This window comes from Planococcus citri, chromosome 1 (assembly GCF_950023065.1).
Source record: "Planococcus citri chromosome 1, ihPlaCitr1.1, whole genome shotgun sequence".
Classification (NCBI taxonomy): Eukaryota; Metazoa; Arthropoda; class Insecta; order Hemiptera; family Pseudococcidae; genus Planococcus; species Planococcus citri.
The window spans coordinates 56,742,072-56,765,993 of NC_088677.1; the positions used below are offsets into that span (position 1 = coordinate 56,742,072).

Below are 23,922 nucleotides of genomic sequence, written 5' to 3' on the forward strand. Positions count from 1 at the left end.
ATATTTTTTTAAAATAAGCAACCCGATGCCATGCCACGAGTTTAAGCTATCCTGAGATTTCTCTCGACGTGTTATTTTTACAGCTCTGTGAGAATTCAGATCGCTTAATTTTTAGTTACGTGTGAGGTAAATGAAACTACATAGGTACGAGTATTGACGAAGTTCAAATATGTAGGAATGGAAGAAGGGATGATCTGTTTCCAAAATTTGAGTCGTAAAACAAGCCCCTTAAGGAGCTCCACATCAAACTCTTAAATCCAACAAAAAAAAATTGAAAAACTATGTGAACAAGTTTTTAGAGATGCTAATTTGTAATTTCTGATTTCAATTTATTTTTTTGATGCGAGACCCCTGGGCTCCAAAATACCTGAGTTTCCGATTACGAAAACACTGAAAAATTTGAGTGACCTTATGGTTTTTTGGGTTTTTAGGAGCGCTTATTTCGGATTTCAACCTACTTTATCGATGAGCCCACTAAGCCGAAAAAGCCCCCCATCCCCCCCCAACTGAAAAATTCATGTAATTTACATTTTTTTTTTCAGAGGTGCTAACTTCAAATTTTAACCAACTTTTCTCATACTAGCCCCCTTACTTTGCAATAAGCCCTTGACTTTCAAAAAAAAATTGAAAAATTTGTATGCCGCATGTATTTTATGAATTTCCAATTAAGAGGTTGACTTCAAACTTTAACTTACTTTCGAAATAATTTTACACCTCGAAAAAATCTAAAACAAATCATACAACGATGGTTTGTTGAAGACTTTCACGGCAGCATTTTAATTTTAAGGAAATGAATAAAAAAAAATACACAGAAGATATTTTTGGAAAAAATTAAAAAAAAAACAAAAAAATTCCTTCTTAAAATTTTTTATTGACAAAAATTGAAAAATATAAATTCAAAATTAATATGGAAAAAACTGAAAAAAAACGCAGAAAAAGACTGATGATATAGAAATAAAAAACAATAATCTTTTTTGAAAATTTCTATTGACAAAAATTGAAATATATACCTATTCAAAATTAATATGGAAAAAACTGAAAAAATAGCAGAAAAATACTGATGATATTGAATACATAAATTTTCCAACCAAGATTCGAGACAATTTTGATAAGTATTTCAATAATTGGTCGTAATATCTATCAAAAAAAAAAAAAAAAAAAAAAAAAAAAAACATACAAAAAATCACCCAAAATACAAAGATATTTTGTTGAAGTTTCAAAAAATTGAAAAATTAAATTTTATGGTATTACAAAGAACCATCATCATGAAAAAAAAAACAAGATCTAATCCCCAAATGTTTTCATGATTTTAGAAGAGGGAAGGAGGTAGGGGTTCTTTTCGATAAAGCATGCTATAGTTCTTTTTCCATCCACCATTGTAGACATCGTCGTCTCAAAACACCTCTTTCATGATATTTTAAACAACTTTTGTGTCACGTACTCGTAATTTCAGAAATCATATAAAATTCATCGTTCGAAATTATATACTCGATAGGTAAATATTTTATGCGGTAATGAATTAATAGTTGGATTTATTGATTCTTCATAAAAGGAACTGATTTTCTTACCTTGGTTTTGGTAAAAATTTGTCTCTTCTGGCTAATAAAGAATCGAGCTGCTGACTGAGATGAGGACTCTTGAACAGACTGCAAATGCCCTGAAATTCATCAAAAATAAAACCATATCTTAGTCAAAAAATTCAACAATTTTGGCGCTGGAAATATTTTTTACAAAAATTAGGTAAATAGGTAAGAATTATCAATTTGCTTAAAAATTAACACCATGCAACCTGTTTCCCAGAATTTCGGGGTAAAAAGGCTGTTGAAAAGACACAAAAAATAGTAGGAAAATAATTGAAAAAAAAAGAAGAAAAAACAGGCAATATTTTCCCATTACCCATCTCTATTTCACTGCTTCATTTAGATCAATTTTTCAGGTTGATTTAATTTTTTTCTAAATGAAATCGCGCGAATCGTTTCCCTCTCATTCCCTTTCTATACCTAGAAAAAAATATATACCTAATGATAACGCAGAATATAAAATCCCCGAAAAAATACTTTTAAAAAGCAAAAAACCCGCCAAGCTAGAAAAAAAACCTGCTTAAGGTTGGTCTTTAAAAAAAAAACTGATAGAAGGAAATAAGTATTTCAACAAAAACAAAAAAAACGACTGATATTCCCCGAAAAATACTTTTAAAAAGCAAAAAACCCGCCAAGCTAGAAAAAAACTGCAAAAGTTGGTCTTTAAAAAAAAAAACTAATAGATAAATGCACCTCAAAAAAAAAAAAAAAAACAGGAACCTTCTGCTGAAAAAATAATGTGATATCAAACTACCACCAAGCAATCAGTTGTTTTAAAAATCAATTTTTTTCTGTCTGGACATTGAAAAATTTTTAGACGCATCAGTTTTAATGATGTACCTACTTTACAAAATCAAATCAAAGTAAAAAGTGCTTGAAAATCATTGTAGCGTAGGATAGTAACACTCAAATCCATCAGGTATTGAAAATGAATTTGAAAACCGGGCCGAAAAGAAAGTTCCCACCAAGCTTGGCCCGGTTTTCAAATTCATTTTCAATACCTGATGGATTTGAGTGTTACTATCCTACGCTACAATGATTTTCAAGCACTTTTTACTTTGATTTGATTTTGTAAAGTAGGTACATCATTAAAACTGATGCGTCTAAAAATTTTTCAATGTCCAGACAGAAAAAAATTGATTTTTAAAACAACTGATTGCTTGGTGGTAGTTTGATATCACATTATTTTTTCAGCAGAAGGTTCCTGTTTTTTTTTTTTTTTTTTGAGGTGCATTTATCTATTAGTTTTTTTTTTTAAAGACCAACTTTTGCAGTTTTTTTCTAGCTTGGCGGGTTTTTTGCTTTTTAAAAGTATTTTTTCGGGGAATATCAGTCGTTTTTTTTGTTTTTGTTGAAATACTTATTTCCTTCTATCAGTTTTTTTTTTAAAGACCAACCTTAAGCAGGTTTTTTTTCTAGCTTGGCGGGTTTTTTGCTTTTTAAAAGTATTTTTTCGGGGATATCAGTCGTTTTTTTAAAAATTATATTTGCCTTCCCATTTTTATTTAAAGATTAACTTTTGTAGAAATTTTTTTAGATCAGTAGGTTTTTCTTCTTAAAAGTATTTTTTCAGAAGGATATCAGTTGTTTTTTTTTAATGAATAAAAATATATTTTAAAAAAACAACAATAATTCTGCATGATAGGGTATCAAATCTGTCATCTGTAACTGTAAGTACACTGGTGAATGGTATTATTTTTGTAATCAGTGATGAAAAACTGAAACTGGTTAAAAACTGAAACTGAAATGAAGAAATTGAAACTAACTACTCGCAAATAAAACTGAAAACTGAAAATGCAAAGATGCAAAACTAAAACTGAAAAAAAAACAAAACTAAGGGTGAAATTCTTGTGCAAGTCTTGTTTTTTGCCATCACAGTCAAGTCAAAACACCTTAAAAGCACCGACAGATAGAAAATTTTAAAAACCCCTCCATTCTCGTAATCCACAGCTTATAAATTATCTAATGATCCGCCAATAATATAGTTTCATCGAGCAAGTAATTTTGTTCATTTTCAGTAAACTCGATATTTAAGTGATTAGATAGGTATCACTATAGGCTCTGACATTACACTTAGTTATACTTTATACATACATCGAAAACTCGTTCGGTAAATTATTGATAATACTCACTCAATAGTCAATAGTCGATAATTCATCTTCAAACAGACGAATAATTTGGTGAAATTATCTAAATTTTATACTCTACGCGTGATAGTAAATTATACCACAACCATCGATGCGTATCATTGGAGGAAAAAATCAACAAGTAACTAGAAACGTACAAGATCATGTATTATGGTTACTGTACATAAAACAGAATGAGTCTGAAAATGAACAACTCGATGTATGTACATATTAGAATTGAAATAAAATGCTTGTTCAACGCTGAATTAGTTAGTAGTTACTCGCATTACAACTTGTCAACTCAATCAACGATGAGACAAATCATGTACATCACTACATCAGAAATCTACCCATGTAACGAATTGTAGACATACACAAACCATCTACACCACCATCTACACAATTTTTTCGCTAAAATTGCAATTTTAGCGAAAAAATTGTGATTCTTTTGGTATATTCTCAGGCTAATAAATCCCCTCAATTAAAAATTTTCAAAAGTTTCTCTTTTTTTAGTAAACATCGACATGTTACATCCACAGGTCGATGTAAATGTCGATGCTCTACAAATCAATCCACAAAACATCTACTACTTTTTGGGAAAAAAACTCAAGAATTAAATGAGTGAAAAATGACGATGATATTGTGGATGTATTTGTTGATGTCGAATTTCACATCGACACCAACATCGACATACCATCGACATGAAAACGTATTAGTTTAGTACTCTTAGATAAAGTATCGCGCTGTGTCTATATAAAGACGATTTATTTGACTTGTAGTTTGTACAGATCTTCTGTCTGTACCTCGCGGAGGTTGGCCTCTGTGTGAATGCTTCTCTCCGCAGGAGCAGTGGCCAACTTTCAGAAAATAATTTTTGGGAAAAATTTTCAATTTTGAAACTACAATTTCATGTTATTACATTGCAAAAGGGCGTGCCAAGGTCGATCCATTGTAGATGTTTTGTAGATGTTTTGTAGATGATCCACAAAATGATCTACAAGTACATCTACAAAACATCTACAATTACATCTACACTGAAGCATCTAATTGTGACGGATTTCGATGTGTCTACATTTACATCGAAATTCGCATCTTCGTCATTACACGGGTAGCACTAGCTATTCGAACACAAATCAAAATGAAAAATGTCCAAAAATACACACTGCATTATTGCATACAACCAACTGATAATGAATTAATGATGTATAAATAATCGTACGAAAGCAGCAGTGATAACTGCTGAAACTCTATGATGAGGTAATTCGTGAGTCACAACGAATTAAATACTCAGTTCAAAATGGAATAAAAGCTCTTCGTATGAATAGATAGATTTCACTTGTTGACAAATGTATTGGACCATTTCATCGTTCATATTGTACATCCACAAATTGCGTCTGATCACTTTGGCCAATTGTCTATTTAGTAAAGGTATCAGATGAACTGAAAACCGAGCAAAACTGTACATCATCTTGAAAGGTTACTTCTGTTTGCGATCTTCTTGTTTAGTTTGTGTGGCGATTCCTCAATATTAAGCTTTTTTGTCATTTTTCTTTGATTCTTGCTCTGTGAAAAAAAACAAACAAACATGAATTAGCTGAAAAAATTCACCTGCATCTTTTTGTAGCTAACAGATTGGGATGATAAAGCTTTCAAAATGTCAGCTTGTTCTTAGATTACTCACCGGAATCAAGGCTATTTTGTAGTTAGATAGATTTAACAAACATGATATGTTTCAAACTAGCCTGAAAATAGAAGAAACAAAGAAGGGTTAGAATGTGTTAGGGATAAGGACACTTCAAAACATCACTTACATAACAGATTTCAAGTTTCAGTGATCTTTACGATCCAGACTTGAAGAACTGATACGTAAGAGTACATTATTCCATACAGTGGAATACAAGAATTTGAGAAAATAATTATTAATCAATATAACACTTACGACATCTTTTAGAGGTATGTATTTCTTTCAAACCGCAGGAACTGAAGTTAAGCTCTCCGTTCTTTATTCTGTCGTTCAAATTATTAGTAGCAACCATTTTTTAATACTTTTAAGTACGATTATTAAACTAAAAATCAGTAATCACGATTCATGAAGGAATACACTTCTTATCACTGTTTACTATTTCCGTTCGTTGGGGGGGACGAAGTCCCCCCCACACCCCCCCTTGGGCTTCGCCCAAACTGCTTTCTACTCCTTTTATATTTATCTCCACCACCTCCACCGGTGCCCCAGAAACTTTCCGTTGACAGGGCTACAGCCTCTTCAAATGAATGGATTTACTTGAAATTTTGCATAGAGGTAGTGTAAGTCATGTAGATGACCCTTTTTTACACTTCAACTAAAAATTTTTATTTTGTTTCTTCTATTCCACTACTTTCTCATCTCAGTCACTGAAAAATCATGAAGCTAATTTCCGTTGTCAGGGCTACAGCCTCTCCTAATGAACCGATTTGCTTGAAATTTTGCACATTGATAGTGAATATGATGTAGATTGTGCTTTTCTACGGTACCACGAAAAATTTTCATTTTGGGGGTGTTTTTGGAGGGAGAGAAATTTTCAAATTGAGAAAAAGTGGGTCAAAAATAATTTTTTTTTTGAATTGACGTTGTATTTAGAAATAACTCGTAAATTTACACCAGTGTACAAAATTTTACTTGAATTGGTTCAGTAGTTTTTTGTTGACACGAAGATTTGTGATTTCAAAAATTACCCCAAAATGCTTACTTTGGGTACTCCAATCTACATAATTTTTTACCGTAGAAAGTTTGTAAACATACCAAATTAAAGCTCTCGTTGATGCCAACAACATATCAAAAAATCAGAATCGTACGTTTTTTTATTCGCGAGAAATTGAACATCGAAAATACGCTTAGTTGTTCAGAGAATGTAAGCAGTAAGTGGCCGGACTGTCATCACGTTTGTATTATTGTTATTGTTTGTTGTTTTTTTTGTGTGCGTTTTTTTTTCTAGCTTGGCGGGGCAGTCCGACCGGACTGCTTGATTAAGAATCACACAGTCGAGTAAATTCCCTCGAAATCTAAACTTTTGAATTCCCAGAACAACCCCACTCTCTCGCATGACTCGGTGATTAAAAGAAGGGGAGCTTGGAAAACTTCGAAAGATTCTGCGCTAATAATAATATTATATGAAAATTTTTCGAAACTTGAAAGTTGGTTATTTTTTTCAATCATTTTAGTTTTATGGAAGGAGGTGTCAAAGCTCGGAAATCCCACGAGCAACCCTTTTGTGTTTCTTCGCCACGAAGAAGTCTCCAGACAATATTCGTATTGTTGAGTAGTTCTGGCGTATAATGCTAAAAATCATAGATACGATTACATTACGAGAAATTCACCCCAAGTGAGAGGAATTTTCTGAATTACGAGCGTAGCACAAAGATGTCGATTTTTATCAATAGTACGAATTGTATGAATGTCTCTGGAGTTCAAAGGTTTCGCTCCCTTCCATATTTTTTGACTTTTCTAAAAAAAAAATACACGCATCAAATATTTTATTTTTAAAAAAAAAGTAAGTACATACAGTAGATAAAAAGTATCCATATTTTAAAATTTGAACGAAAAACAAAATACTCGCTGAAAATATCACATAAAATTCATCCCATCAAAAATCCTGGCAATTCGTATAGGTATTCGTAAAATTGAAAAATACTCGAAGTAAATTGAAAAAAATCAGCTTATCTCTATTCGCACGAATGAATTTGAAAATCAACTCAAATACACACGTGTTAGATGATAATCTTACAGCTCATTTTCTGGACACCGATGTACGATAGGTACCTAGCTACCTAGCTACCTATACTTACCTAAGGTGGCGAATTTGGCTTCGTTTAAAAATCTACCTATATATCAACAACAGAAGGGAAAAAAATCCACTCGACGAGACGATAAAGTACAACAAAATACTACGTACTATACGATTACGACGAGAAGAAATTTTTACGTAGAGTTTTTCCATTCGTTCGCTGGTTGGTTGCTCGTATAGCGGATTAATTCGAGCGTTTGAAATACGTTTATATTCGTAAGGAAAATATAAATTGAAAATAGGCCTTCGGAATGGCGTTATAACTTGTATAGGTAGGTATATAGCAAAAAGATGCGCGTCGAAAAAGCCGTGGTGAGAGAGAATAAAGTGTAGCAGTTCGTATAAAGCTATGTTGCTCTAGCAGCTATATACCTATATATCGAACACAAAACTTGGGGGTACTAGGGGCGTAAAGGCAGAGAGGAGAGGTAAAACGAAAAAGAAAAATATATAAGAACGGAAGAATTGATGAATTACAACGATTATAAATTTTACAAGCGCGTAAAAATTCTCTGCAGGTTTGAAGTTTTTCGCAATTAAACTAATTATTTAGAGGCAGAACGAAAAGCGCGGCAACTTCGCCGGTGAGTTGTTGTCTGGCTTTGATTTTAATAAGACAGCGAACACGTAATAGTGCGCCCTGAAAACGTGTACACGCCTTACCTGTCAAGATCAGTTTTAATTAGTTATAAACTCGTACAGTCAATTTTCTAATAAATTAACCGACGGGGCTCCTTAGACGCGTATGTGCGAGCGCGCCCCGGCGCCAAGCCAGGGTATACACGCTAATTCGAAAATTATTAGGATATGAGCGTTTTATGGGTGTACGAGAACAAGGGCTGTGTATTAAGGCGAGAAGTGATCTATTCCGAAAACGCGGAGGTAAAGGGTTGAGGGTGAAACTCTCTCTCAATGCAAAATATCTCTCAGAATTTAACGACCAACTTACGTACAACGTGAATTTTTTCATCAAGTCGATCGCGAATACACGAACTTTTTCATCGTGAGAGATTAAGATTGAGGAGGGGAGGAGAGATAATTTCCGGGATATATCGTATCCGGTGAGTGGTTTAATTATTCGTTGCTCATTTCAAGATTTTTTTACTACCTACCTAGTTGAATTTAATTTTCGGTCCATGTTTTTAAATCGAAAAAGAAGCGTTCTTCAAAATTCGACGTTTAATCACACGATGTCGACGTTGAAGAGGACCACAGGCTAATTTAACTATTCTCATCATACAGTTTTTGATTTTTAAAAATTATCAGAAATTGATGAAATTATAAAAAATTGAGAGAGAAATTTCTCATCTGAATTCTGAAAAACCGCGGTAGACTGTCAAAATATCGAATCATGTACATAAAATTTTAGCTCTAGAATTTCATTAACTGATTTTCACGATTTCACGAGAATTCAAAGGCCCATTTCTTTTGGGAAAAATCAAATTTGTACGAGTTGGAAACCTACGTAAACCCCAGCCTTTTACTTTTGAAAAAAAAAAAAAAATGAACAGATATTTGAACTTGGCATCCACATTTTCATCATTTTCCTATTGTTTTTCAATGAGCGAAGGAAGCTGGAAGGGCACAACCAAACTACTGCATAAAAAAAATTAGCGAATATTCAAACTTATCGCCCTCAAAAATTAGACAAACGAAGCGTCTCACGTAATTTGAATATTCTTCGAACTTCAACCATAATTAATGAAACTAGTAGAAAAGGAAAGGTGTGGGAGAAGGCGAGGAGGAGAGCACATGGAATATTAATAACCTTTATTTGAGCTCAGCATCACAGAATTAGCATCAATCAATAGGTAAGGTAAGACCGCCTATTAGTACGCGGTTAAGGTTTGAGACGCTCCAGCTCCCAGAGTTGTGCATAAAAATTTATGAAATTTTGTACACATAAACTTTGAACCCTTGGCTACATAACTGCTTACTCACTTTTGAGTTTCCCATTGCTGCTTTTTTGTAATAACGCAAAAATGAGGGCAACTCAAATGCGTACCAATAGGAAGGTACCTTCCTATTAGTACGCAAACGTCCGCCTATAAGTACGCATGAGTAAATACACGTTGAAAATGGTAAAAAATCCAACAAAAAGCACTGAAAAAGTGTAATGGCATATTTAGAGGGAATTACTGTGAAAAAAACCAAATTAGCAATTCAAATATCCGAAAAAGCAAAGTTTTCAGATTTTAAAAAAATTCATTTTTTTGACATCATATTTTTTGTCCATTTTTTTGAAATTAGCGTCAGTATCATGATCAGACTTCATAATCTTGAACTTAGGTGGACTAAATACCAATTTCAGCTAATTTTATTCATTTTAATGCAAAATGATCAAAAAAATGAAAATTTACATGCAAAAATGATGCGTACTAATAGGACTTAGGAGGTGCGTACTTATAGGAAGTTTTTTGTTCTGACATAAAATGATGTCTAGCTCTATAATAAAATAATATTTTCGAAATGTCTTTTTTTTCATAAGAAACTACATAAAATTACGGATCGATTGGTATAAGATACTTACCAAATAACATTATTTTAATATGTTCAATCTCATTTCCCATTTTGATGAAAAAAAAATCCAAAACACAGTTTTTCATTCAAATTGTTCTCAGAGACAGAGTTTTCAATCAAACTGCGTGATTTTTTCGGAGAAACTAGGGTCATTAGTCAGCTACGTCATGGTGTGGTCAAATTTTCGATCAGTGTTACCAATCGCGAGAAAAACGCAATGCGTACTAATAGGCGGTGCGTACTAATAGGCAGTTTTACCTTATATCACTTCATTTTTATTAATTCTGATCAAAATTAGGGCTTTTTGTGCCTCTCAGGAACGTTGAGATCTGAGAATTTAGTTGTTTAAAATAAAACTGAAAAAATTCTTTATGTACTATCCACATTTTTTTCAAACATTCAAATTTGCAGATTTCAACCTTTGTAATCGTCAAAAAAATTTGAGCTTTCAACTTGAGAGTTCAATTCCTATAATTTTTCAGTTTCAATTAATAATCGAAAGTTTTCTATCTAATCGTTTTGAAACCCTGAAAACAGAATTGTGCCATTACCAATCAATCTTGAAATACAAACCTTCAATTTTAAGAGTTTCGTATGAGAAAAAAAATGCAACTGTGAGAAAACTACGAGGTCTACCTCTCTTCTCTATCCATCCCTCCGGATAGGTTTTTGAAATTACGAAACATTCCAAACTGGAAAACGAGATTCCTAAATCACCACCGGTTATATTCTAAAAATCATTTTAAAAAAATTCACTGAAAAATACGATGAAAAAAAATCATTTGTGATCACCAGAATTCAATACTACGCCTATATACAAGGAAATCATTTGAAATCAGCACGAAACCCACAATTCACTTCAAAAATGCATCCCAATCACAACCAAAAAATTCAACTGTTGAAAAAGCGTGAGCAGGTAAGAAAAATTACCTATTTGAAATCATCAAGTAAAAATTTTGCACAGGAAATAAATTGAAATTCTAAATCAACAACAAACTCACTCAAAATTAAGTATAAGGAAACGGTTCCGAAGTAAATTTTAGAAACAAGGAAATTCTAAATCACTACGGAAAAGTTGATTTCAAATTCTTCCTTTACCAAAGCAACTCAAAAAAATATCAATCTGAAATCTCGAAAAATTCATTTGAAGCCGCAAAAAAAAATCGTATGATATACCAGAACAAAAATAAATTGTGGTTATTTAATCAAAATACATATTGTACGTTCTAATCTCAACAAAATTAGATAAAAAAATTTAAAATTGTATGTACATACTTATCTTTATTTCCTGTATAACCTAATTTTAAGCTTTTCACTCGTAAATACGAGCCTCTAGCCGATAAGTTGCTGTATTTGGCTCATTAAATGAAATAAATAAAAAAATAATAAAAATTCTTTTCTTTTTTTTAAATTGTGAAAAATCAGAGAACCCTTTTTCATTTTTAGATTGAGTTGATCGAGGTAGGTCTAATAAAGAATATTGTGTAAGTAGGTATTTTTAATGTACCTATTTAGAATTTTTTCATCCAGTCTGAAGATTTTTCTGCCACTGATGAGAGGATTTTTTTCTCTGCTGGGGCACATACAGTTTTAGGAATCCGAAAAGTGAATGGAAAATCCAAAAATTCACTGAAGACTACAAAATGGCTCAAAACGACAGCTTTCTGATTCGAAGAGTCAAAAATGGCGTAGAAAACTTTTAATTTTCCACCTAAATTTTACCAAATTTTTCCATTTATAAAAAATGATCTAATTTCAAATTTTTAGAAATCGTTCGAAGTATGTACTTAATTCAGCACGCGAAATTTTATTGGTGTATTTTTGTATATGCTTTTTTGGCTTTTTATTATCAAATTCAGATCTAAAGAGAAGTGATTGTTAAGAGTAAATTTTCGATTGTTTTCTCGATGTAGGTAAAGGGTAGGTATTGAGATGTTGTAGGTAGGTACCTATTCAATTAATTTCTGTATCAAAATCTCCAAACTAATGTGGTAAAAAAATGTCAATGAAGTATTTCCAAAAGTGTAATTTTAAAAAAAAGTGTCAGTATAATACCAATTTTCACCTGGTGATATCAACTTTTCTCAAAATCCCAAAAATTGTATAAAAACATGAAAAAATGAATGAAAATTAACCAGTTTTACAAATTGTTTCTCTGTTTTATTCCGACGTCGAAAAAGATTTCCAAGTCATCCCTATACATATATTCAACTATCAAAGAAAACTACCTACCAAAAAAAAACCTAAAATTTAATCCGCCCTGTTACACATTCATGTATTAAAATGCGAAATCGCGTGAGTACGCGAAGGTGTTAGGTTTATAATGGAATATATTCCCCGCAGTACGATGAGGGCACATAAAAAGGGTGGTTTTTACTACACCACGGTGTTCTAATCTTGAAAAAAAAACTTTTTATTAATACGTCGTTGCGACCAAACTAATTAAATCAATTAAATAATCGTAAAAATGGCAACAGGCGTCGATAATTTTTAGACTAAAATGCTCCTCGAGGTCGAGGCACCAGCGGCAGTAATTTGATAAGAGCTTCAAGAGTCCACACGTATAGGACGAGGATTTCTCAGATTTTCAAGCACGTTCAGCGTTCACCCATTTAGTACACTTCTCGAAATTCAAAGAGAAAAATATACAGGGTAGGGAGTGGGAAAACAATTGCGTTTACGATAGGACGTAATTAGTAATTTGCTGAAAATCACGCGCGCGCGATTTTACGAAAAACTTAACCCGAGAAAAAGCGCAAAGTTTCCGCGGTTCGTTCGCGCCTTTTTTCTTCTCCGTTTTCTTTTTTTAATACTCGAAAAATTTAAACGCGCTCGATTTAGCCTCGCGTAATTAATCATATAACGCTTTACGCTCGGATCGTGACCACGAAGGTTTTAACACTCCTGCCCCTTTCCAGGAAAAAACCTTTTTTGAGGGGCAGGAGCAGAGGTGAAGGCTGCGTCAAGCGACGAGAAAAAAATAAACGTTTCAAAGATATTACGTAGTATAGTCATTTTTTCTCCATTTAAATGCGCAAAATTAAAGCAAATTAAAAATAATTACAATCTTAAAAATTAATTATTACATCTTTCTGCCTTGTATTTTATTTTTTCATGTTTCACATTCTATAAACGGCTCGGCTCGCCAGTCGCCTGCAAAAGTCAACCAATGGAAATCCAGCCCAACCAACCCTACTCGTCCTATCTCGCTCGATTTTTTTTCGCACGTTTGTGAAAAAAAAAACTACGCGAATACTTTAATTAAAAAATTACACCGAGTTGGAATTTGCACGCGGACCAATATGAAAGTGACGTAAAAAAAAACTTGCCCATTTCAATGTTCAAAAGCCTCTCTCTTTTTATGTCTCTCATCTACAATAGTAGGTATAGAACTTCGTCTCACTGATTGTCGTCTGAAGGCGATATTTTTTCTGCCTAATTTATGACTGTAATGAGCCCGGTGGAAATATGGATAATTAACGTGCATTTGTCGAGAATTACAGCAGTTTTTTCGATGTTATTTGAAATTTTTTATAACGAATGAAACCTCTGGCAGCAGAATTCGAAATTACAAATTTTTTTCTCATTGCTCAGACTTTGGAGATTTTTTTCAATTTTTACAAAAATTAGAATTAAGAGAGGCGAAGGAGAAGGAGGATGATTAAATTTTACAGCTTCGATATTTCAGAGAATCGTTTCATCAATTTTTTTGAAAGGACCAGAACACTGCTCAAAACGACTTAAATCCTACCATATCTTGGGGAACGCGTCAAATTCAAGCATTCGAGCTAAAATAAATAAATCTTCGATTTTTTCGATTTCAGCTCAAATTATTTTTTTTTTTAATTCCATAAAACTTGAGAGATCTGCTTTTGCAGCCATTTCCTCTTTTCAGTGGTCCACTTGGACTTGAGATAGTAAAATCTTCAACATTTGAAGGAGCATCCAAAAAATCTCAAAATTACTGCAATCGTTTCGGGGACTCAACTTCAGAGAGCTGAAAAAGTTTTGAATATTTTCCGGCAAAAATGAGAAATTTTGAATTTTTTTCCAAGTGAAGATTTTTCAACTGATAAAAAAATACGTTTTCAAATTTTCATTTTTTTTTTTTTTTGCTTTTTCAACGAGATTTTTTAAAAACTGAATTGGTGATTTTTTTTCAAAATAAATGTTTAAAAATGACAACGGTGGAAAATCGAATTATCATCAAAGACACCCTTGTTTCACTTTTATAATTTTCAAGAGATTTTAGCCTCGGTTTATTTGAGTGCCAATTTGGTTTTCTTTTCTAAAATTTCAATTTAGAAAATGCTAATCTGAAAAATATTGAGCTGAAAACCACTTAAAACCCCTACCACGTCTATTTGAGGGGGGGACGTCAAAATATAGGGGGACTTGTCAAATTCAAGTATTCGAGATGAAATAAATGAATCTTCGATTTATTCGCTTTGGGGCTCGAATTCATTTTTTTTCAACTTGAGAAATCTGCTTTTGCAGCCAATTCCTCTTTCCAATTCCACTCTTGACTTGAGATAAAATCGTCAACTTTTGCAGGAGGATCCAGAAAATCTCAAAATTACTGCGATCATTTCGGGGACTCGACTTCAGGGGGCTGAAAAATTTTGAATATATTTTCGGCAAAAATGGGAAATTTTGACTTTTTTCCCAAGTTGAAATTTTCAACTGGTAAAAAAATACACTTCATTAGTCGCCATGTTCCGATTCAGAATATCGAACTTATGACAAGATTGAATTTTCAGCCGCCAAAGATGATTTACAATGCTTTCTGGAAAGATTTGAAATTCTTGGAGAAAACTAAACTTCTACTGGAGGCTCCAGATTGGTTCGAAAATGGTCGCAATTTGACTACAATATCAATATAATGTGTTATCGATCTTCAGATTTTCATTTCCAAATACTTTTTCTGTAAAAAATTATTACATTGATTTTTGATGTCATTCTAAAAAATTTCTTAAAAATCGAGTTTAGCTCCTCTTTTTGGGTTTGAGGCGTGGGGGTGAGGTTTTTTTATCAAGCTGAAGTTCAACTCAATCGGAGTAAACAGGTAGCAAAAGTTTCGGTTTTCCAATTTTCAAATTTTTCGCTTTTTCAGCGAGATCTTTCCAAACTAAATCGGTGGCTTTTTTTCGAAATAAATTTGAAAAAATGTCAATGATGGGAAAATCAACTCATCATCAAAAACACTGTCGTTTCACTTTTATAATTTTCAAAAGGTTTTGTCTTCGCTTCATTTGAATCCCAATTTGCTTTTCTTATCTAAAATTTCAATTCTAAAAATGCTAATCTGAAAAATGAAAAATAGTGAAGCTAGAAAAATACTCACATTTGAAAACTTTTTGTGGTACATTTTTTGGCTTGTAAGTTGGGAATTTATTGATTTTTGCCACCTGGTGAGAGATTTTTGCCAAGTCCCTTCCTGCCCCTCACTTTAAAAAAATTTGTTACTATTGAAACATTTTTCAACCAAGAACAATAATGTCGAATCCTCCTTGAATGATCCACTGATCCAGGATACAACTTTTGCCTTCAGATCAAATTCAAGTATTTTTTTTTTTTCAAATATCAGAATCATAATTGTATTTGAAATTCTCGTTGGTGGCATAATTTTCAATATGTACGCGATTTTGTTTGACCTATTTGTCGATTTATTCGGTCCACTGACAAAACAACAGAGAGTGAAATGCCATCCATCTCAATCGAACCTCGATGAGCACATCTGAAAAGACGGCGGCTGGATGAGGAAAAATCGATGCGAACGAGCTATCTTACGCAATAACGAAACGATTTAAATGTAAGGAAATGCGACGGTGTGCGGTGGAGGTGGTGGTGGCGGTAGCGGGGCCAAAGCTCTGGCGCTTCTATATAAGAAATCCCGTCGGGAATATGAAAATTTGTAAGCTAACAAAAAGTACACTGCGCTGCCATAATACCCGACTATAAAATAATTTTCCAGCTAATAATATTCAAGATTAAGCTTCGCGCCGAGTTAAGGTAAAGCGACGCGGTCAGGGGGTATACTTTGATGTAAATTAGCTCGGCGAAAAAAAATCGACTAATTTAGAAAATAAATCTTCGCAGTCATTTGTTGCGTGCTGGAGACTTTTCCCCCTTGGTTTCCCCACTAACCGCGTATAATACTCGTATATAGTACGTAGCATTTTCCTATACACTTAATACATAGTAAGTATACAAACGCCAGCTTTCGATGCCTGCATAGAGCAGCGACGAGCGAGAAAGCAGGCAGAAAACCCACCTTACGACCTTCAATAGTGAACATGGTTTTGACGACGGACTCCTTCATTATTTAAAATTTATTACCGTTTGTAATTATTATAATATTTTTTCTCATTTTTAAAAGCCAACGTGTGCGTATATTTGCTTTTAACGCAGTCTCAACTGTGCCGACGCGATATCGCATTGGCGAGCGGTGAAAAAATATTATGATCGATAAAAAAAAAAAAAGTAACCTAAGCTCGTGTTTAAATATAGCACTCGTCGTTTTTCTATCCATTTTTCCAAACACCACACCACAAATGCCATAACGTACGTATAATTAGTCCTAAAACCGCTCAGCCAGACGCAGACTCGCCTTACCATAAACTTTATGGAATAAATCGTGTCTAAAATGTATAGACATTCGCGAAATATGAGAAATACCTCGACGAAACCCATAAAAAACTCGTCGCGAAAACCATATGTGTTAGGAGAATCGTGTAAATCGAGATGATTACACAGGTTTTTCTGTTCATTTTTTTTTTTGCACATACTTACCTATCTCGTATTAATTGAAACAACCTATACATACCTCTACATATATATCGAGTATAATATTATTAATATTGTGTATTGATTACTAGCTTCGTGTTATAAGTACCATGTTTCGCGTTTAATCGACGACCGAGCTAAATTAATGTAAACCGTGTCCATTGAGACGCCTGCTAGACCACCTCCATCTCTGCATAGTCCATCATACATTATAAACACTCTTTCGAAACGAGTTGTTTTTTTTTCCAATTTGTATTTACACGGGTTTATCTCTTACTAATAAATTGATAGATGCGGTTTTTTTTCTATTCAGAAAATTGCACTTGCACTTCGGCCCCTTATTATAATTTTTACGTCGTTTCACTAATCGTGTATTTATATTACTATAACTCGAACAACCTACTAAGTAATAGGAAATTAATTTACACGTACGATGCGATACGTATCTATACATAAACACTATCTTTTTTTTCGTAATTATAGATATGTATCCGTACGAGTAATGTAGTGTGCATTCAACTTACGTTAGATGTGTATTTGTGATGTAAAATATTATTATTGGGATTAATTTCATTGTTAGCAAAGTTGCAAGTACCTATCTTTCTGTTATGTCGTGCAGTGTTAAAAGTTCAATCATTATATTATATAGTCCTGCATGTGGCAATAGGAATAATTGCACCCCCTCCCTCCGATCCTCTGGGACAGTTTTGTTCTTAAAGGGAAAATCCTAATTAACGTTTTAAAGCATACTTGCCAAAAAATAAAAAACTACTTGTAACAAAGTGACGGCCATTTTGATTGCCCAGTCTGCAGAAATAGCAGATTTTGCCTTCAAACATAGGACTCACATGAAATTTTTGAACTGGACAGAGCTACATCGAAAGAGCCTGCAAAAGTTCATCACCAGCCAAAATTTTAAGTGCTTAAGTGCATTTTTCGATTTTTGGTGAATTTTTAAAAATCAAAATTCAAGTCAAAAAATATTGAGAAAAAAATGGAAATTTTACCAAATTTACCTAGAAAGCTGAAATTTGGGATAAACCCTATTTTCAACCTGCCAAATCAGCTGGAAATGGTTTCAAACTCATTTAAGTAGTTCTGGAGCCTCCAGCAGATTTTTAAAACTGGAAATTTCCACATAATTTCTCAAAATATGAAGTTGGAAATCCAAAATTCACGCTGTAAACTAATTTTATTACGCAATGAAATCGACTGCAAATAGATTTCAAGTCGTTTTGGATCCTCCAGCATTTTTTGGAAACTTACTGGAGCCTCCAGTAGATTTTTGAAACTTGAAATCATGAAATGGGAAAGCCAAAATTCATCCTGTAAACTAATTTCAATTTCAATACGCTATGAAATCGACTGCAGATTGATTTCAAGTTGCTTTGGAGCCTCCAGCAATTTTTTGAAAATTACTGAAGCCTCCAGTAGATTTTCAAGCCGAAATTCACCTTGCACAGTACGTGCTAAAGTTAATTCAGACAGATTTTGTGGCATTTTTTGAAAAACATAAGTTTCTAAAAAGTCGCTGGAGGATCCAAAACAGGCTGAAACTGCTTGCAATCCATTTCGTAATTCATGAAAAAATAGAGTGCAAACTGAATTTCATTTCTCTCCCTTCAACGGAAGCAGAAGGGTAATTTTTCAAATTTTCAAATAAGTATGAAATCGATGGACAAAAATATATATGTTTCAGACTTGAATAAACCGATTTTGCAAAAAATAACGGGTATGTTATCGACCATGAAGGTGCAAAAAGTAGCTGAAAGCCTCAAAACGACTTGAAACTACCTGCAGTCGACTTCATAGCGTATTGAAATTAGTTTTCAAAGGGACTTTCGGATTTCCAACTTCATTTTTTGATAAAAATTTGAGGAAATCTTAAGTTTAAAAAATCTGCTGGAGGCTCTAAGGATTTTCAAAAAGTTGCTGGAGGCTCCGAAATGACTTAAACTCACCAACAGTCGACTGAATATCGTGTTTAAGTTGAAGAGCAGCGTGAATTTTAGATTTCCAACTTCATTTGATAACATTTTGTAAACATTTCAAGTTTCAAAAATTTACTGGAGGCTCCAGTAACTTTCAAAAAGTTGCTGGAGGCTCCAGAACGACTTGAAATCTACCTGAAGTCGACTTGATAGCGTGTTCAAGTTGACGTGCAGCGTGAATTTCAGATTTCCAACTTCATTTGAAGAAATTTTGTAGAAATTTTAAGTTTCAAAAATCTGCTGGAGGCTCCAGGACTGCTCAAAACCGTTTGAAACCATTTCCAATCGATTTGGTTGATTGAAAATAGGGTATATCCCAAATTTCAGGCATGTAAGTCAATTTGGTGAAATTTTTATTTTTTCCTCATTTTTGGCTAAAATTAAAAATTTACCAAAAATCGAAAAATTCATTCTCGCACTTGAAATTTTGGCTGGTGATGAATTTTTGTAAGCCCTTTTGATGTAGCTTTGTCCAGCTCAAAAAATATCTTGCAAGTCCTATGTTGGAAAGCAAAATTAGCGATTTCGACTCACCTATCGATCAAAATTGCCGTCATTTTGTCAGTAAGGCTAACTCTTTTTTGGAAAGTTTACTTTAAAATGTTCCTTAGGATGTCCCCTGAAAAATATTGTCTTAGAGGATGGGGGGGGGGAGTTGATTTTTCTCCAAAAATTCCAAATACTTCCAGAAGGCGTTTTAATGAAACTTGGATAGCTGAAAACTTGGTTTTCAGGTTAGGGTGATATGCTCTTTCAGTGAGTCAAATTTCAGCTCGATCGAATTTGACGAGTAGTAGAGGTTCCCTTTGTTAGCCTATAATCATTTTCCACCTCTTTCTCGAATAAGTCCTTCATTTTACCAAATTTTCTAACCATCACAAAAACAATCGCGAAAAAAACACTCAAAAAGGAGGGAAAATTGCCTATCAGAAAGTGGCATTCGTTCGCAACACCTCAACGTACTTAACGTATACCATACAGGGGATTAATTGGGAATCGTTATCACACACTGGATGATGCTCGAACGTGAGAGTAGGGCACATCCTCCTTTTTAGGTAGAGGTAGCATTAACCGCGCTAGAAGGAGATTTTTATCGCGGTTATTTGGAAAGAGATTTTCGGCAGCATAAAAACCAGTGGTATGATATCAAATGGGGGTGGAAGCTGAGGCTGTGGCGCGGCGGTGGCAGTAGTGGCGTTTAAACGTATAATTGCCCTTTACTAATACCCTATTGTATTCTTATCGAGCACTGATAAAATATTATCATAATGTTGAGGTTCCTGCGCTGCGAGCAACTGTGACTCTGCAGCATCCCGCGCTTGCCTTTACCGGCTTTGCGAAGCAGCGAATGGCGACGCGAGCAGGGTCGCAATTCACGCTTCGTAAAACCAATGCTGCCTTGCTGCTTCGTGTATAATATGTACAAGTTGTATAACTATATGAGTATGACATTTCCATATATAGTAAAGTGTACGTGTACGTGTATTATGTTTACAAATACACCAAACGGGTATTTTTAAGGCGAAAGGGGGCCAGGGGGGCATATATATATGCGACATGAACTTAGATCGTCGCATAAAGTGAATTTGTATTTGTTCATTTAAATTCATCGAATAATTTGCGGCGCTGTTCGACGATGACGAAGACGACAGCACCACCGGCTGCGTGTGTTTATTAATGCCACAGGGTGAAAATGAGATTAAGCAAAATATTGGGCGCGATATCGAACAACGCACATCTCGATGTTGTTTTTCGCCCACTGTGAGTAATTCGCATTGTAGGGTGGTGAGAAAATTGTGATGTTTTTTTTTTCGATGCTGAACCGCTATGGAGACATTCTTGAAACAATATTTTTAAGAAATTATTTTTCAATATTCAGGATTTTTGAATATTTATTTCCAACTGTCCATATTTTCTGTTTTTTTTTTTTTTTATGAAAATTTATTTTTGAAGTAGGTAAACATTCGATATGAAAATCACATCTCAAAAAAAAAAAAAATTATAAGAGACAACATCTCTCATTCGATCGTCCATTCAACTCGCAGCTACTTCCGCAACTTACGAGACAAAAAAAACGCACGGAAAATGACCCTATAACTCGATCTATTTATTAATACTTTTTTTTCTTCATTTCCAATCATTCCTCGGAAAATCCTATACGACACAAAAGCCGGAGCACAGCTCGTTTTGTGTCGTGTCGCGCGCCTCACGACGAGAAATATTTTCGTCGAGAATGAAAATTTTCAGGCAATTTCGCACTCGACCGACTTTTTATCAACCGATTATTTGAGGTCGCAAAGAAATCTGCCAGACGAAGCGAAAACTAAGACAATTACAAAAGAGAGAACCTCTCTGTGTGCTGCGCTTCGCATAGTACACGGGGACAAAGCCGAGTCTGCACAGCTGTGTAGGGGTAAAAACAAGAAAAGAAAATCCTCGTTAAATAGCTTTGCGCAAAATACTAATAAACTCTCGCACAATTTCCTGAACGTCGCCCTCGCTCTGCGCCCCAATCTCCGCTCTCGCCTCCCTTTATCTTTTTAATTACGTAATTAACCGTACAAAAAGTATACTCGCGAGTCGTTCGATTGGAATTTAGCATCATTAATAAACACCCTCGATGCTAAAGCGTTGTTTTTTTTCCTCTCTCGTCCTATAAAACGTCGAGTCTTTTTCAAAAACATAAAAATTACAAAAAAATTTTCCGCGTTGTTGATGAAGTTGAAAAAAAAACACACATACCAAACACGCCGATATAAACATAGCACGCGAAATTGGGAAAACATACGGGAAAAAAGTGCCAGAAAAAAACAAACAAAAACAGGCATTAATCAATCCACAATTAACACCCCTGTGATATACACGTCCGCAAAATACATGTTCAAACAACTCCTCGTCTAATACTTTAATTCTTCGTTAAATATAGACGCTATAATTGTGTCCAACTTAGCGTATCTGCTCTTTACAATCGTGCAGTATATGGTATGTACTTTTACATGCATTATAACGAAGCTCTCTTTCTCTCCTCGTCGCGTAGTCCTTGCTCTGTGTTGTGTATTTCTTTCTCCATATGATAATAACATACCCGAGCATGTTTTTTCAAAAAACAATACGATCCGTGATTTCACCCCTCTCCAGGACTCTCTTCCTATTCACCATCGTGCTCTATTTATTTTAATTTAAATTGCAACACGATATATCGCTTGTTGTGAAACCTTTTTTGCAGTATGCACATACGAGTATGGAAAAAAGTCAAACCACTTATTGAATTTCTGTTTTTCAAAAAATGCCACAAAATCTGTCCGAATCCACTTTAGCACGTACTGAGCAGAGTGAATTTCGGCTTTCCAACTCCATTTGATGAAATTTTGTAGAAATTTCAAGTTTCAGTAATTTACTGGAGACTCCAGTAATTTCCAAAAAATTACTTGAAAACAACCTACAGTAGACTTGATAGCGTGTTCAAGTTGAAGTACAGCGTGAATTTTGGATTTCCAACTTCATATTTTGAGAAATTATGTGGAAATTTCCAGTTTTAAAAATCTGCTGGAGGCTCCAGAACTGCTCAAACCAGTTTGAAACTGTTTTTCAATCAATTGGGTAGGTCTAAAATAGGGTATATCGCAAATTTCAGCTTTCTGTGCCAATTTGGTAAAATTTTGATTTTTTTCATTTTTATTGGCTTAAATTTTGATTTTCAAAAATTCACCAAAATTCCAAAAATGGACTTTAGCACTTGAAATTTTCTCTGGTGATAAATTTTTGCAAGCTCTTCCGATGTAGCTTTGTCCAGTTCAAAAAATTTCGTTTACTTATTTGGGGAGGTTCTAGGGGCCATGGGTGAAGTTAATTTGAAAAACTAAGGTCATATTCGTGTTCAGCAATATCGAAAACATACCTACTATTTCATGTGTCACACGAATGAAACCATTTTTTGGACTTTTGCCCCCTTTGGGGAGGTGCTGGGGGCCGTGGATGGAGCCCAATCAAAAATCTGATGTCATATTCGAGTTCTGCGTTACCGAAAACATACAATTCGATATATCACATGCTCTAGATTTTTTTTTGAAAGTTTTGCCCAAATTTGGCGGAGGGGGTACTCTTTTTTCATTAAAAGGTCCCATCTCGAAAATTGAATATTTCAAAAAAGTATCAAAAAGCACATCTATGGAAATTTTTTCAGAATTGGAAATGATAGCTCCCACTTACAGTACTATTTTGAAATTTGAACTTTCAATTGGAAAGTTCAATTTTCAACTTTTGAAAATATCAAAATGCTTAAAAAGTTCAAAATGCAATGCCCTTTCGAACTGTAAAGTCAGTTTTAATCAGAGTATCATAGTTTCGGAGGTATGCGCTGCTGAAGTTGAGTAGGTACCTTGAGACAATGTGAAAATACTTGAAGCCCTCCCATACGTTCCCTGAGGGGGCTGGAACCAAACGGATTGCAGGTTTCTTAATTATTAAGTGGGTAGACATTGTAAACAAAATTTGAACGAAATCGAAAGACATGACTTTCAAAATCGCAAATTAACATGGAATGACCCTATTTCATTTTTTTTCTTTTTTTTTTTTTATCAAAAATTCAGCTTTGAATTGATATTTCTAAAATTTCAAGCTGATTTTAAAATTCTGTGAATTTTTAAAAATTGACAACATTTCAAAAATGAATTTGAGTTAAAATTTTGGTTTCGGAGGTTTCAAGACATGGTCTTTCAATCTGGCTTGGCTTGAGTTCATTCAAATAGAACACGAAGTGTGTAATTCAAACTGTTCCCTTGCCAGAATGTAGACGTAGTTCCAAAACATCTCTCGTGCCCAACAAATCTTCGAACGCACTATCTGACCAACAAAATTCCGCACCTCTCAGTACGTTAGAACATTAATTTTTCAACTCGTCTCGCAGACCACAACGTGGATTTTTTCATCTTCAAAACACTTTGAGTAAAACTTCCTCGCTTCGAGCGCCCACATATCGCGATGATTCGCGATTTCCACCGTTACCACGCCAGAATTCTTACTCAGCCGGGCACACTTCGATTGGAAAACGCAGCGCCGGAGTCGTTAAACCCTCACAATTCACATTGCACGCTGGCTG

At 34.1% G+C, this 23,922-nt stretch overlaps 1 protein-coding gene and 1 long non-coding RNA gene across 2 annotated transcripts in view; one reads left to right on the forward strand and one right to left on the reverse strand.

Moving 5' to 3' along the window:
• LOC135833008 (limbic system-associated membrane protein-like) overlaps positions 1-23,922 on the forward strand; it is a 489,776-nt gene that overhangs the window by 4,884 nt on the left and 460,970 nt on the right. The gene's annotated exons all lie outside the window — the stretch shown is intronic.
• Positions 4,494-5,795, reverse strand: LOC135833001 (uncharacterized). The gene is made up of 3 exons (XR_010556399.1): positions 5,646-5,795; positions 5,388-5,448; positions 4,494-5,269 (listed from the first exon to the last, which is right to left on the reverse strand). It is a non-coding gene; the product is annotated as an uncharacterized LOC135833001 (long non-coding RNA).